Below are 14786 nucleotides of genomic sequence, written 5' to 3' on the forward strand. Positions count from 1 at the left end.
TTTTTTTAAACTTATCGAGTATTTGATTCTTCTAGTACGACAAGGGTGCGTTAGAAAATTTATAATTTCTTACAATTTTGGAGCAGAAATGAAAAATAATACTTGGTAAATATCCAGATACGCTACGACAGAACACTGACCACTCTAATTTGTTTTTTTATAGGTAATTGAGGTCGCTGACAACGAATCTGATAGTCAAACTTGGGGCAAATTTACCGTTTGCATGGTATTAACCCCTGAACCCATGAAGTACTTTCCACCATTTTGCAGCTTCCGTTTGCGCGTGCGCGCTGTAGCATAAACGACGGCTTCAACAAACAAACTGCCTTCTCACTTAAATTTAGGCACCGCCAAAACTGGGGGGGCAGGTCAGTACTTTTTGACGGACCGTCTTTTTAAAAATCTACCAAAAATCAGGTAATTATCCGATCAATACGAAATTTTCAGCGATTGTTAGGAGAAGAATGAACTTTATAACAGTGTACTTATTTTTCATAAACGATATTTATATATATATATTTTTTTGCTTACAAAACCCCCCCTTGTTTTGAAGTGGGAACAAATATGCTTAAAATAATCATCTGAAACTGAACAAAACATATTGTGTTGTTGTAACGGACAGAATTATAGATTAAAAAAAAAAAAAAAAAAAAAAAATTGTTTGCATACCTTATTTTGACGTCTGAATATCAGAACTTCGATTGTGTTTAATTATCCCGCTTTTGAGTTTTGAAGTGTGAAATTCGGTGAATATGTTAAGTAAAATAATTAATTTAAGTTAAGCAAAACAAAAAAAAATTTTTTTTAATATTTATACGAAAAAAGCCATTTTAAAATTTTTGATAAATAAATTAACAATTTTTTTTTAGCGAGCCGAATAATGCATGACCATTATTAAACAGGGCATGCTTTGAATAATCGATACAGAAAAAAAACATTCGATAAATATTGTGCCCTTTGTGTTAAAAATAGCATCATTTTTTTCGATCCCGTTTGAAAACGTTTGCCGCCTTTCGACTACGGTGGACCAAACGCACTGAAATAATTTTTTTTTATTCTGCTTTAAATTGCCCCCCCCCCATTTTGGGGAGCCTAGCCCCCACACACATACACATTAAAAACCAAACTCATACAAATGGTCACCCATCTGGTACTGGCCAGCCTCAGCTTAATAATACATTGAAATTTTCGTCACTGAAAAATAAGTTTTTTTGGCCTGTTTGGTCTTCCATAGTTTTCTTATTATCAAAACGAAAACGTAAACAGAGTCGATCTGAACTCTACGGAGATGCGAAATATCTGGTTACCTATATGAATAAGTGGAATTATTTGAAATTCCGGTACTTATATTATAATATTTTTGCATATTCTCTTAGAAAATCATCCTAAATCTTAGTTAGACAATAAATAAATAAATTAATTATTTCAAAAACCCTTTTTTTTAAATATTTAAATACGTTTTTTGTGCAAGACAAAAAATGTCAATTGTTAACTTTTTGGGAAAATTTAACATTTAAAATTGAATTAAAAATAGTAGAAAAAGTTTTACATTATTCTGTTTTCTATATGATAAAATTCAGGGTTTTATCTTTCTGGGAAAAAAAAAAGTTACTCAGAAATAATGGATTGTAATAAATGTAATTAAGTTTTGAAAAACAACAACAACTTGATTTTGCGGCCATTTTTGGCGGTGCCTACTTAAATTAGATGAAAAAGAAATAAAGCAAGAAAAGAAAAGCTCGTGCCCCAATGTAAACAGTAAAATCTTCGAAAAATGTTAAATGGTGTTCTAATTGGTAAATGTCGGTGCGTTACTTACAGAAAAACTGTTAACTAAACTGCAGAAGCACCTATTAAGCCACATAAGTTCTATAATTGAATCCGCCTCCCGCAAAAAAAAAAAGAACGAAAAACATAAAAGTGTTTGGTGCTTATGTTTTTGTAAACCGCATTAAAAACTACGTGAGACAAAGAAAAAAAAAGGTCCCCCAATTTGTTGTACTTTTCTTTAATTGTAAGATTAAAAAATGTCAGTCCGTAATTTTTTGATTGATACGCCATCTGATAAGGCAGTTTGCTAGGTGAAGCAAGTCGTCGTTTATGCAGCAGCGCAGCATAAACGGAAGCTGCAAAATGGTGGAAAGTACTTCGTGGGTTCAGGGGTTAATACCATGCAAACGGTAAATTTGCCACAAGTCTCTGTGATAATCATCTTTTGTTCTTGTTAGCTCCTTACAACAAGTGGCTTCACACCTAGTCTGAAGCGTTTTCCATAATAAAAATAAATTTCAAAAATATTTGGGTATTTCACCTAATTTTGAATGGAGGCAATTTCCAGGAAGGAGAAAGAGGGACTGCAAATTCACTACCATGTCTGACAATAGAGATAACTTTAATTCAAGTATTCTATGAAGAATTTGGATACATATCCGTGGGGTCAACTAGCCTTTGTTCTCTCTGGATCAACACTACAGCTGAAACACGGACACAGACATTTTTTTTTTTTTACACCACTTATCAAGACCCAAAGGCCACTCAGGGATAAGGGTTATTGTGTGTACAGTAATCAATGAGATAGTATTGTAGTAATCATAAGTATTGAGGTTTTGATAGAGTGTCGTACTTAAGGGGGGCGGTTTGTCAGGAATTTGTTTATGTTGGACTTGAAGACGTCCAAGTTGTAGTCAGGTGGGAAGTAGGCAAGCGGCAGAGAGTTCCACTGGCGTGCAGTTCTAAGAAAGAAGCTTTGCTCATGGAATCTACGTTTGGATTTAGGCACAGATAGAGAGTGGGGAAAATTATTGACAGTAGTTTCAGCCAGAAGGGTGTTTCTCGTGAAGGATTGGCGAGGGGGGGGGGCAAGGGATTGGAGCTCAGATGAGCACCTGCCATGGAAATAACAATAAAACAAAGACAGGCTTGCAACGTCTCTTCTGTTGGAGAGAGGTTGCAGGGAAGAGAAAAGGGCATTCCCCACTAAACTACGAAGTCTATTTTGTACTCTGTCAAGGCAGGATAGGCTGTTTTTAGCATCTCCTGCCCAGATGTGGCAGCAATACTCCATCCTTGGACGTACTTGGCTTTTATACAGATAGAGAATTGCATCAGTAGTGAGATATCTTCTGGAGCGGTAGAAGGATCCAACCATTTTCCCACCGTCCCTGGCAACAGATTTGATGTATGTGTTCCATTTCAGACCAGGAGTAAAGGTCAAACCCAGAAGCTTGTCAAAACATGGAGCCTCCCCAAGACGAGAGCCATCCATTTCAATTGATGCCAGATGGGGATCAGAGCGTTGATGATGTAAAGATAAAAGCTTGGTTTTGGATGCATTAAAAGTGACCACCCACCTCTTCCCCCATTGTACCACGTGCTCAAGATCAGAGGAGAGAGACTTAGAGAGAACTTTGTCATTTACAGCCTTTGATGTGTTGCCATAGATGGTCGTGTCATCAGCATAGATGTCAACAAATGATTTAAGTATGTGTTTTGGAAGATCATTGATGTAGATCAGGAAGAGAGTTGGGCCCAGGATGGACCCCTGGGGGACTCCAGCATTAATACTGTGGGCCTCTAATTTCTGCCCATCAACCACTACTCTTATGACCCTATCAGAGAGAAATCATTTAATGATTGAGAAAACATTTCCAGTAATACCGTAGCTGGAAATCTTGTGAAGTAGACCCTTATGCCATACCTTGTCGAAGGCCTTTGATATGTCAAGAGCAATTGCCCTAGAAAGGAAGCCTTTGTCAAGAGATTCACTAATCCTATTAGATATAACCGTTAGCACATCTGCTGTAGATCTTGCAGAACGGAAACCATATTGCATGTCACTAAGAAAGTTGTTTCTGTTGAGGTGATTGACTACTTCTTTATTTAATATGGATTCCAGCAACTTACTCATGACACACAGGAGACTTATTGGTCTGTACTGAGAGGGAGATGACTTTTCTCCTGAATTCTTAAATACAGGGCATACTGATGAGGTTTTCCAGGGTGTTGGAAAGCACTTCTCCTTAAGGCAACGCTTAAACAGTTTTGTAAGTATGGGGGCAAGTTTTGGTTAGAGCTTTTTCAGCACTATAACTAGAATGCCGTCAGAGCCAGTTGCTTTACTGGAATCAAGGTTCCTGATTAGCTTGGCGACCTCACGCACAGATATTTGTATGTTGCATAGTGTGTTATCTGTTATAGGAGGAAATACAGGGAGTTGATGGTCATTGTCGCATAGGGTAGAATTAGCTGCAAAATTCTTGGCAAATATATATGTATATATGTATATATATATAAAGATCATTCAATAATCTATAAAACCAAAATAAAATATAATTCAAAACTACAACGCATTTACAATGAAACTGACTTTAATTATAGCCACCACATGCATTTAAAATTGACGCGTCAACCATTGAGAGCTGAATGTTTTTTAGCCCAGGATCGAACCCGAAACTCTGAGGCGAAGTTTGAAAATAAAATCGGCCAGCCAGAATGAGTTACTGAAAAATGTTTGAATTTATTTAAGTTTAAGTAAGAACCAAATTGACAGGTGCGAGCACGGAAGTCGTCAAGCGTTACAACGACGACGACGACGACGATGGAAGCTATTCAGCAAATGAGGTCAATGACCAGGTTTGTTTATTATAAGCGAAGTAAAAAAAAAACATAAAAACAAACGTTAAAACTTAAGCGGGGGAGGGGGGGGGTAATCAAAACATTGAAAAAAAAACACAAAAAAAATTAACGTAAGGCAAACGAACGATGTTAAATGTAAAAATCGAAAAAACAAAAAAGAAAACAGAAGAACGAACATGTGAAAAATGGCTTAAAAAGCCTGTTTCGATATCAAAATTTAAAAAATCGGTGGGTACCCAGGTGTTTTTGGGTGTGTGGTCGGGGGGTGGATAAGCGAAGTAAAAAAAAAACAGAAAAACGGACGTTATGTGAAAAATGGCTTAAATAACACTGGTTCAATATTTAAATTTAAAAAATCGAAAAAAAAATAAAGACATCTCACACCAAGATTTGAACCCAAGAGATTTAGATAATAAACCAATGCACTAACCAACTGAGCTAATGCGACATATATGAAATTTAGTCAATTTTTCAACTATTTAAAGTAAATCAGGTCATGACGTCATCTGACGCATGCATAGTCACGAAAGGACCGTTTTTGTTGACCCCCCCCCCTGTCGAAAATTGTCAATTTCGGGGTGAAAAAATGAACGTTTTTGGACAATTTTTCAATATTTTTCGAGCGAAGGGTGGAGCTTCAATATGATACCGAGTTTGTAAATTTTCGTCATGTCTGTCGAAAGTTTTTAGCGGACAAACACACATACATACATACAAACAAACATACATACATGCACACATTTTCGCTTTTATATATATAATAAATAGATATGTGTATATTTTAAATGTTTTGAAGGTTTTAAATTGGTCATTCGAAAAAGATATTCGATCGTTCGTGAATAGTTTTATTCATCGCATACCGTCATTGTTTACGTTGAAATGTTGCCTAAAAAAGTATATTTCGGTGCAGTATTCATCTGAAATTAATTTAATAAAACGATAAGACATTAATATTAATTTTATGTAAGATTATATGTCATATTTGCCAGGTATATTTTGTTAAATGAAGATTTTTGTCGCGAGTCAATTATGGAAGAAAGCTGCCATCATGGCGAATTCATGCGTTACTGTACTGTTTATTTACGGTCGTTGATTAACTCAATTTTGTCTCTTTTCGAAAACGGTATTTCTGTTATGAATAACTATACTAACATTTTCTTCACCTACTACATATATTCCACTTTTCCAAACTGTTTTGTTTTTTATTATTTTTCAAAAATTATTTTGTAATAACAATAATGGGGCATTTTTACTCAAGTTTCAAGTTGAAGTAAAATATCTTGAAAAATACACCGCTTACACTATTTTTTAATATTATTTAGGCTAACACCTGAATACAGTCGCAGATTTATAACATTATTGGCAACATAATGTTCTGCAGTGATGCAGGGTATCAGGATTTACGATAGGGAGTTTAACTGAAGACCCCCAACCCAATAAATGCAATTTTCCGGGGCACAGTGGGTATAAAACTCTGAAACCAACATTGCTTTATTTGTTTGTTTTTCTATTAAATAACAATAACATGCTTATTGTTTTTGTCAATCTGATTGCAGAAGGCATTACTAAATGAATATATGATATTTTTCTGTAAATTAGGCGCATGTATACATATGATCATTTCTCCCGACTATAAAAATATTGAAACTGATAAGAAAATATAGGGCGTAATTGATGGAGCAGTTATCCAAGTATTACCTTGACAGAATGTGACAAATAGTGGATTTCTTTTAATTTTGTTTTTCGAGATGATGATGTACAAACCCATTTACAGCAATGTTTCATGGCAAAAGGACGTGGGAGGAGGATGTCATTACCTAAAGTGGAATGTTCCAATAAAATTATTCTTCAAGTTTATTTCTTGAAGGAAAAATATGAGGAATCATGGGTTACCACTATCACCTGGCTTCAAAAATTGTTCCCAGTTTATCCTACCGATAAGTGGAAAACCTTAGTCGAGAGAATTTTAGTGCAAGTTCAGGCTTGCTCAACAACAGATCGTCCAGCATTCTACACCAATGTCATCAATATAGACTTCATAGGTAATTACTGTAAATTTGACATGGATATTTGAAGTTCCTCCAAAAATGTATGATTGAATACACAGTAAAAATGCATTTCTATTTTCAAGTGAAAGTTGTCAGAAAATAGGATTAACGTGCAGTGTTGTTTTGAAACCCATGCTTGGGCGTAAACTTTCACCTGCTGAAGTGACAAATGGTGTGTCACTTAAACTTTACAAACTGTTCAGTCGAACTCAATTGTTAAGTTTGTTCAATGAATTGTGTCCTGGTTGTTCTAATAAAAAGGATCTAGTGGGGCATTTGAAAAGAATGTGGATAACCTATAATAGGTTGAGGAAGGAAAAAAAGAAAACTGTGAAGGTAGAAACTTTCCTACAGAATCCTTTTTTTGAGAAACCTAAAAATAAAATCACTGCCAGTGATGCAAATCAAGAACATTCAAATGAAATAGATATATATTTAAAACAGCAAGAAACTGAGAACAGGACAATCCTAAAACAACTTACGGATGCAAAGAACATGTGTCTGACTTTGCAAGAAAAAATGAAAATAATGGAGGAAATATGCATGGGGGAAAATGTACAAATGGAGGGGATTTAGCATGAAATAAACAGTGCAAAGGAGATCATAGTAAAAAAAGACATGCTTGTTATCAAGCAGACGAAAGAAAATCTAAAAAATATCAATGAGAAATATCAGAAATTGAAAAATGAAATTTCCCCCAGAAAGATCAGAGCCATGAAAAGAAAAGAATCCTATTTGAAACAAAAACAAAGATTTTTTACAAAAAGATTATTTAACCAGTGTGCAGCTGACCAACAAAATAAACATAGTGACAGTAACAAAGTCATGCGTAAAAAAATTCTGAATCTCCAGAAAAATTATAGTGCACAAAAATTGAAAGCTAGACAGAGTTTTTGAAATTAAATTGATCTCAGAAAGATCTTGCTCCAACAAAAATTGAAGTGGCCAATTTAGAGTCAGTAGTATTGGCTCTCGAATCAAAAGACAAACCAGACAGAAAAATGTATAATGCACATTATAGTGAAAAAATAGAAAAATGTATCATGGAATTAGTTGGAGAGTTAGATGTGTCCACTGGTAAAGCTGCTCTAGTCATACAGACTGTTTACAAATGGATGCATAATTGTAATTTCAATTTAGATGAACTTCCCTGTGTAAGCACCATTAAACACATGGTAGATAAGGCTCATATATTGAGCGAAATTCAAGTAGGGGAAGCTGTTAGGAACTGTGGTAGCTATACACTACATGGTGATGGTACAAGCAGGGATGTTAAAAAAATTTTAGGGCATCAAATTAATTTAAACTCTGGTCAAGTTTTTTCAACCAGATTCACATATGTTGCTACAGAAGACAGCGCCACCCTTCTTGATAATGCTATTTGTATGCTCAAAGAATTATGCGATGCAATGGGTGGAGAAAGTAAAGAGGATCTGTTGAAAGAGATGTTGAAAAAAATGCTAGCCACAATGTCTGACAGGTCAAGTATGAATAAATTATTTTAAAAAAATTTGAATCTTTATAAAGAAGATGTACTTGGCTCCAACAATGATGTGCATACATATTTTTTATACTGTAATGCTCACTTTCTCCTAGGGGTGTCAACCGCTTGCTCTTCAGTTTTGAAATCAATAGAGTCAGAATTTGGAGGATCTGGTCTAGGGAGAGATGTTAGCGGGAAATTTAATCATTTTAATTCCAACGGTGAATCAGCCACTGCAAGATATATACAAACGACATGTGATATTTTAGGGCCTAGAGGAGATGAAACAAATGGCTGCAGGGCAAATTGGGAGGCCTTTTGTAGTGATGTGATTGGACTTAAATCTTATATAAAAAGTTTCAGAATGAATAGATTTAATAATTTTTTTGAGGGGGCTACTGCCTTATTTTATCAAAGAAATAACATTTTACGTTTTTTGAATGAGTGCCAAGGGAAAAGGAATTTGAAAGTGGAAAGTGTATATAATGATGCTAAGTGTAACATTCTGCAAGTTCTTGTGAGAGCTCTGGGGATTATATATGCAAAGGTTAGTGGCCCTTTTTGGAGTATGATCAACTCCAATATTGAGTATGTTGATCTATATCTCTTTATACAGAAAATGCATCAAAGCATCAAAGTCCTGGGCAGTCGACAGCACCCTTTTAATAGATTGTAATGTTACATGAAAAGGAGGTGAAAATATTTTTGGTGAATTCGATGTGTCACCCTCTCCTGTTATGCATGCTCTTTTTGATACACCAAATGAAGATACTTTGGAAATTACCATTGCCGCATTAAAAATTTTTTCTTCAGAATTTTTAACTGTGACTGAACGGCAACTTGTTAATTTCCTTGATGGTGGAAAATTTGGCAGGGAACCATCAGCAAAGGTTAGGGAGCATCTGCAGCACTGCAAATTGATAAACCTGGTGTCTGGGTATGAATTTGATCATTTGGATTGCAGTCAATTTAGAAGGCAGATAGCATTAATGCATTATTATTCAGCAATTCAAATGATCAAAATGAACAAAACAATATCTCCCAAAAACCCAAAGAAGAGCAGACAAGATAGATCAAAAGTTCACATGAGCAGGCAGTAGATCTGCGAAAGCAGCAACTAGCATACGAATAGGATGTCCGTAAACAAATAAAAAAACGGTTAGAGAAAAATTTTAGAAAAAAAAACAGGAAGCAGATGCTATAAAAATGGAACAAAAAAAAATTTGTGGAAGCTGTCAGGTGCCATGGAGAGCCTTGCAAATCAGGGAAGGAAATAGACTCGCATTTGAAGACGTTAACAAATCCACAAAAAAATGAACTTTTTAAAAAAAGAAATTAGATATTTAAAAGTTGTCCTCGACATAAAGGATAAGAGACTGCTTTTCGGGAAAAAAATTATTAGTGAATTGGCCTTGGACTGGAAAGTCATTATTGATTGCAAGACTGATGAAACACCTGCTGAAAAAGAACCCTCTACTACTGAAGTCTGTGTAAAGCTCCCTCGTTGAGAACCTAAGCACCCAAAAAAAACAAAAAGAAAAAAATACATATGAACACACTTCCTAAAAAAGATATGTTTTCATCACTTGGGGCCTGGCTTGCAGTTGCTTATGAAGATATGTTCTTCATTGGACAAATGATAAAATTTGAAGATGAACAACATGCAGTTTTGCAATTTGTAAGAAAAGGTTTTAAGGACATTTTTAAATGGCCACTTGTTGATGATATTGCAACTGTAGATGCCAAATTTGTATTTGCGTCTGGGTTCAAAGTTCGGGCTTCCAGTCGAATGCAGAGAACTTGGATAGTGCCAGAATTAGATTACCTAGAGGATCTTTACAAAGAATATGCTCAGGCTTACTTTAAGTTTTTTTTTTTTGCCAAACCTCAAAATGAATAAATTAAAATTTATATTTATAACATCCATAAGGACTCTATGGACTTTGTTTTCCTAATAATGATTTTGTCCCTCACTTTTCTACCCCTAATTTTTAACTAAATTACAAATAAATCCACACACTGACTCACTATGAAGACTTAGAACTGACTGGATGTTTCTTCACCTTTCACAGATGAATTGTGCCCTGGTTGTTCTAATAAAAAGGATCTAGTGGGGCATTTGAAAAGAATGTGGATAACCTATAATAGGTTGAGGAAGGAAAAAAAGAAAACTGTGAAGGTAGAAACTTTCCTGCAGAATCCTTTTTTTGAGAAACCTAAAAGTAAACTAAATTACAAATAAATCCACACACTGACCCACTATGAAGACTTAGAACTGACTGGATGTTTCTTCACTTTTCATAGATAGTCTTTCTGAAGATGCTGATTAAACTTGGCGAAATGTATAAAAGATTATCGATATAATTAATAAACATGTTCTGAGATATTTCAACACCATCTTGTTATGTTTTTCACAAGCGCCTTTTTATTCTACTACACTCAGTATGCAACATTTATCTCTGTGGCATTTTCTGTAATGATCTACAAGGATCATACCCGTTTGATACCCTATTTATATGTATAATTTTCAACTTTAGCCTTTTTTAAATGTGCTAAATAGAAAGAGCACCCCCAAAATAGCTAAATATGAACTTCTATATTTGTATTCGATTAGGTATATATTTTCTGGCTATTTTGCTACGGCTCACATTTAGTCGGATTTGAGAATTTTTATCACATTTTGACAAATGATGAAAATGCACTTTTTTCAAAACCTAAAGTGTCATAGTTGACAAAGTATTCATTCTATTACCTCCAAAAAAATAGGCTTCATCGTGGTATTGTCTTAATGTGGTATTTGAAATATCGGGCTGATATGACTATTGTTCTTGGTTTTATGGGGGCTCAAAATATGGGCTTTAGGTCATTTTCATATTATCCGGTCAGATTTGTTCAAGATGACTTGCATGTTGCCGGTAGGGATTATTGAAGAAGTATGAGGTTATACCATCAGCATTTGCATCCTCAATTATTCTGATGCACATTGAATAAGGGTGTTCATTTTGAGCTGCTATATTTCATTATTTTACCAAATATAGGACTTCAAATATGGCATTCTGTTAGGATGGAAAATGGCCGAAAAAATGACAAAGACCAGCACGTGTAAAAAAATTAAACAAAAATCTGTTAAAATTCAATGGTTTCAGATATTTTGATGAAATAAAAAGTGTTAAATTCCATAATTCATGCACATTCAGGATATCTAATCAAAATACAACTAGCATTAATTTAAAATTTTCGTCTGTTATACCTAATAAAACTTTGAACTTCACATAAATTTCAGTCTAACATACCAAGTATTGTGTCAAGAATCAGTGCAAAACATGAAAAGTGTTTGAATACTTGACCATAATTGTCCATTTTGAACTATTTTAATTTATAATATATAATTTATATGCATTGCATTTGTTGCTGTTACATTCAAATACACGTGAGTCATGTTGTGTTGTCTTTTAAATTTTCATTATATTGAAATATTGAAATTCGGTTATACCGAATCTCATGCAAATTTCTTTCATTATATTCTTTTGTTAAGTAATATGTACGTCTGTATTTGCATTCTGGCATGTTTTTAAATTGGAAGAAAAATATTTTATATTTTTATTAAACGACTTCAATTATAATTGTGTAAACCTACCATTTCCACGGACTATTATCCAGTCACAGCGGGTACAAACTAAATGCGATACTCAACCACAGGATCAGAAATATAACATCATCTAGTCTTGGATCCCTCAAATATATTCAGGCACTCACTGGTTACTGGAACCACATATATAATATCAGTTTTAGCTCCGAAATGCATAAAACGTGCAGGCTACTAAGTCCGAATGGCAACACAATTTTCACACCAACATGATTTAGCTGAAAGCCTTCGTTGCTGGAAAAGTCTGTTTTTTTTATATCTAACTAACTCAAGGAAATTTCTAACACAGCCGTTTCTGAGTACATAGAAAAATGAACACACACACACACACACACACACACACACACACACACACACACACACACACACACACACACACACACACACACACACACACACAAAGTGCCTTCTATAAGATAAATCTCACCTGTCTGTTTAAATGTATTTATGTATGTATGTCTGTATGTATTTTTGTATATCTGCCTAAAACTTTTGACAGAGGCGACGGATTTTCACAAGATCAGTATCGTTTTGAAACTCTACCCTTTGGATGATAAATATCGAAAAATTGGCTAAAAACATTAATTTCTTCACCCTTAACTGGGTACTTTTCTACAAGGAGGGGTCGTTTTTTTCGCTGATATTTTCGAAAGTCATCCTCTCTTTTCGATTGAGTAGCCTTAATTTAAACCTTTGTCATTTCCGGTTTGGCGATGGATGCAACAGCAAAGACGTCACGTTTTTGTTTCATGTTCTTTTCCTCCTTCACAGTATGGGTTCAAGCCCGCCTGCCTACTACCACTTTTTTTTTTTTTTTTGCTTAACGCACACCTTGAAACACCCGGTCAACGCCGGGCATCCAGGCTAGTTTATATAGAAATAGAGATTAAAAAATTAACTAAAGGGAAGTAATCAACAAAGATTCTTATAAAAGTTATTTCCCCTTTAAAGAGTTTTCCTGGTTTGATTTGAGTTTAACCATGGCCACCGATATATAGAAGTCCTATTAACTGAAAAATGCCTGCAGCTAATGTAAGATTTAGCAAACTATCACTGTCGATATTATATGAGGGAATTTTTAAAAAGAGATTTAAAACATGCTAAAAAAGAAAAGGAACCCAATTCGATTAATAATGAAACTGAACTTTATTCAATATAAAATATAAATAATATCTATGTAAAATTACGTAATTTTAAAGCAATATACAAGTTAATAATAATAAAACTGAATTATGAAGTTAGGAAACAATTAAAGGAACATATTAAACACAAACATTTCTTGGCCTTTGGGACAAGATCACAGTGTAGTATCTGTTCTGATGCTACACTTCACCTTTTCTGTCCTCGGTTAGTGAAGGAGAAATCTTTCATGACTGTAAAGGACTAGGATACATAAATCCTAATCCCGTTACAAAAGAAAATAATGAAACGAATGGAACAAAGGAAACAAAAACTCAATTGCTGGATAAAATAAACGTGTCGTTTATTTACTGTTGAAAAGTGAATGTTTTAGGTGTAACACGTGTCCATGTCCGCGTTCGGGTGTAACCATCGTTCGTTGCGGGACTGGTGAAATAGAAAGAAAAGGAAATGTGTGTTCATCTCACGTTCGGGTCACTATCGTTTGTTCGCGGTTGGGAAGAGAAGTGAGTAATATAGTGGAAATGGGAATGATAGTCCAGCGTGTAGGCAAACACAAAGAGGGTTGACAGTCAGCTACGCGGCGGTGTTCTCCGGCACAAGTTGTAGATAGAGAGAGAAAGTCAATCCAGGTTATGGAGATAGAAAGTGTATAAGGTGTACATACTGTTTCTTAGCTTTTTGCCCCACATGGTAGCAAGTGGCGTGAGGCGCGCGCCTCCCAAAAGGGAGGCGGCTGGTCCGTTGAACCGTTCAGCTCAGAAGCTGGTCTGAAAAGGAGAAAGCAGCTTATTGCTCTTGCTTTTATAGTTATTTCCGGTGGTCTTTTGTGCATGTGTGGATTTCCTTTGCAAGGGAAAGTGACGTTGCCCATGTGTGTGTACGCGTGCGCGTATGTGAGTACATGTGTGTACGTTAGCGTGCGTGTGTGTATACACGTGAATGTGAGTGTATATATGCGAACATGAATATATGTACGTGTGTGGACGTGCGCGCGTATGTTTGTGTGCGCGTATGAATATGACAAGTAATATAGCTTGAGATGTGAATGCATGTTTTTGTGTGAGACTAGAAAAGGCTCACGCATAACTGAGATTATTTTTGTTCCTATCCAGTGTTCCTTATTGGGAAGCTAGATTTTCCCCACAAGATTATATGTTGAAATATTTAAATAACTATTACTTTAAATACAGAAATTATATTTAAAGTTTTGGTTTTCTTTCTATGTCCATTTTTTCCCCATGTTTTTCATCAAAATGTGTAGCGTATTTTCATCAGTTACATGATTAGGAATCCTATACTCTACTATAGTTTTAATGTTCATATCAGTGCAGAATACATGAATATGAAAATGAAGGTTTTTTGGGTTTTTTTATAACATTTTCACCCCAAACAAGGCACATCACCACTTTGATGTAGGGGCTACTATCAGGGACATAAGCTACAGGGGTACTATGTAGGGAGTTTGGCAGCAAGATGTCAGTTCACGTTATGCTTGAACTTCTGCATGTCAATACAGTTGGGGAAGCAGGGTCCCAAAAGGGAATTCCAAAGTCTAGTGGTTTTGGGGAAGAAATTACTGGAGTAGAAGGCTCTCTTACATATAGGGATCTGTACTGTGAAAGGGTGAGATTTATCTGCTTGTCGGGTCTGTCGGGGTTATTTACGTCGAGGGGGTACAAGTGCTTGCAAGTTTGTCAGAGCATTTACCTTTAAAGTACTTGTAGAACAGGCAGAGGGATGCAACATTTTGTCGATGGAACAGAGGCTGAAGCTTAGATGACAGTTCAGGACCTATTAGGTTGGCAACTCTCTTTTGGACCTTGTCCAGGAG

At 35.3% G+C, this 14786-nt stretch overlaps 1 pseudogene; it reads left to right on the top strand.

Annotated features, from left to right (window-relative positions):
- The first annotated feature begins 7466 nt into the window (after window positions 1-7466).
- Window positions 7467-9447, top strand: LOC145243013 (uncharacterized; annotated as a pseudogene).
- The last annotated feature ends 5339 nt before the right edge of the window (window positions 9448-14786 follow it).

This window comes from Euprymna scolopes, chromosome 21, assembly GCF_053919585.1.
Source record: "Euprymna scolopes isolate OS-2025 chromosome 21, ASM5391958v1, whole genome shotgun sequence".
NCBI classification, from domain to species: Eukaryota; Metazoa; Mollusca; class Cephalopoda; order Sepiida; family Sepiolidae; genus Euprymna; species Euprymna scolopes.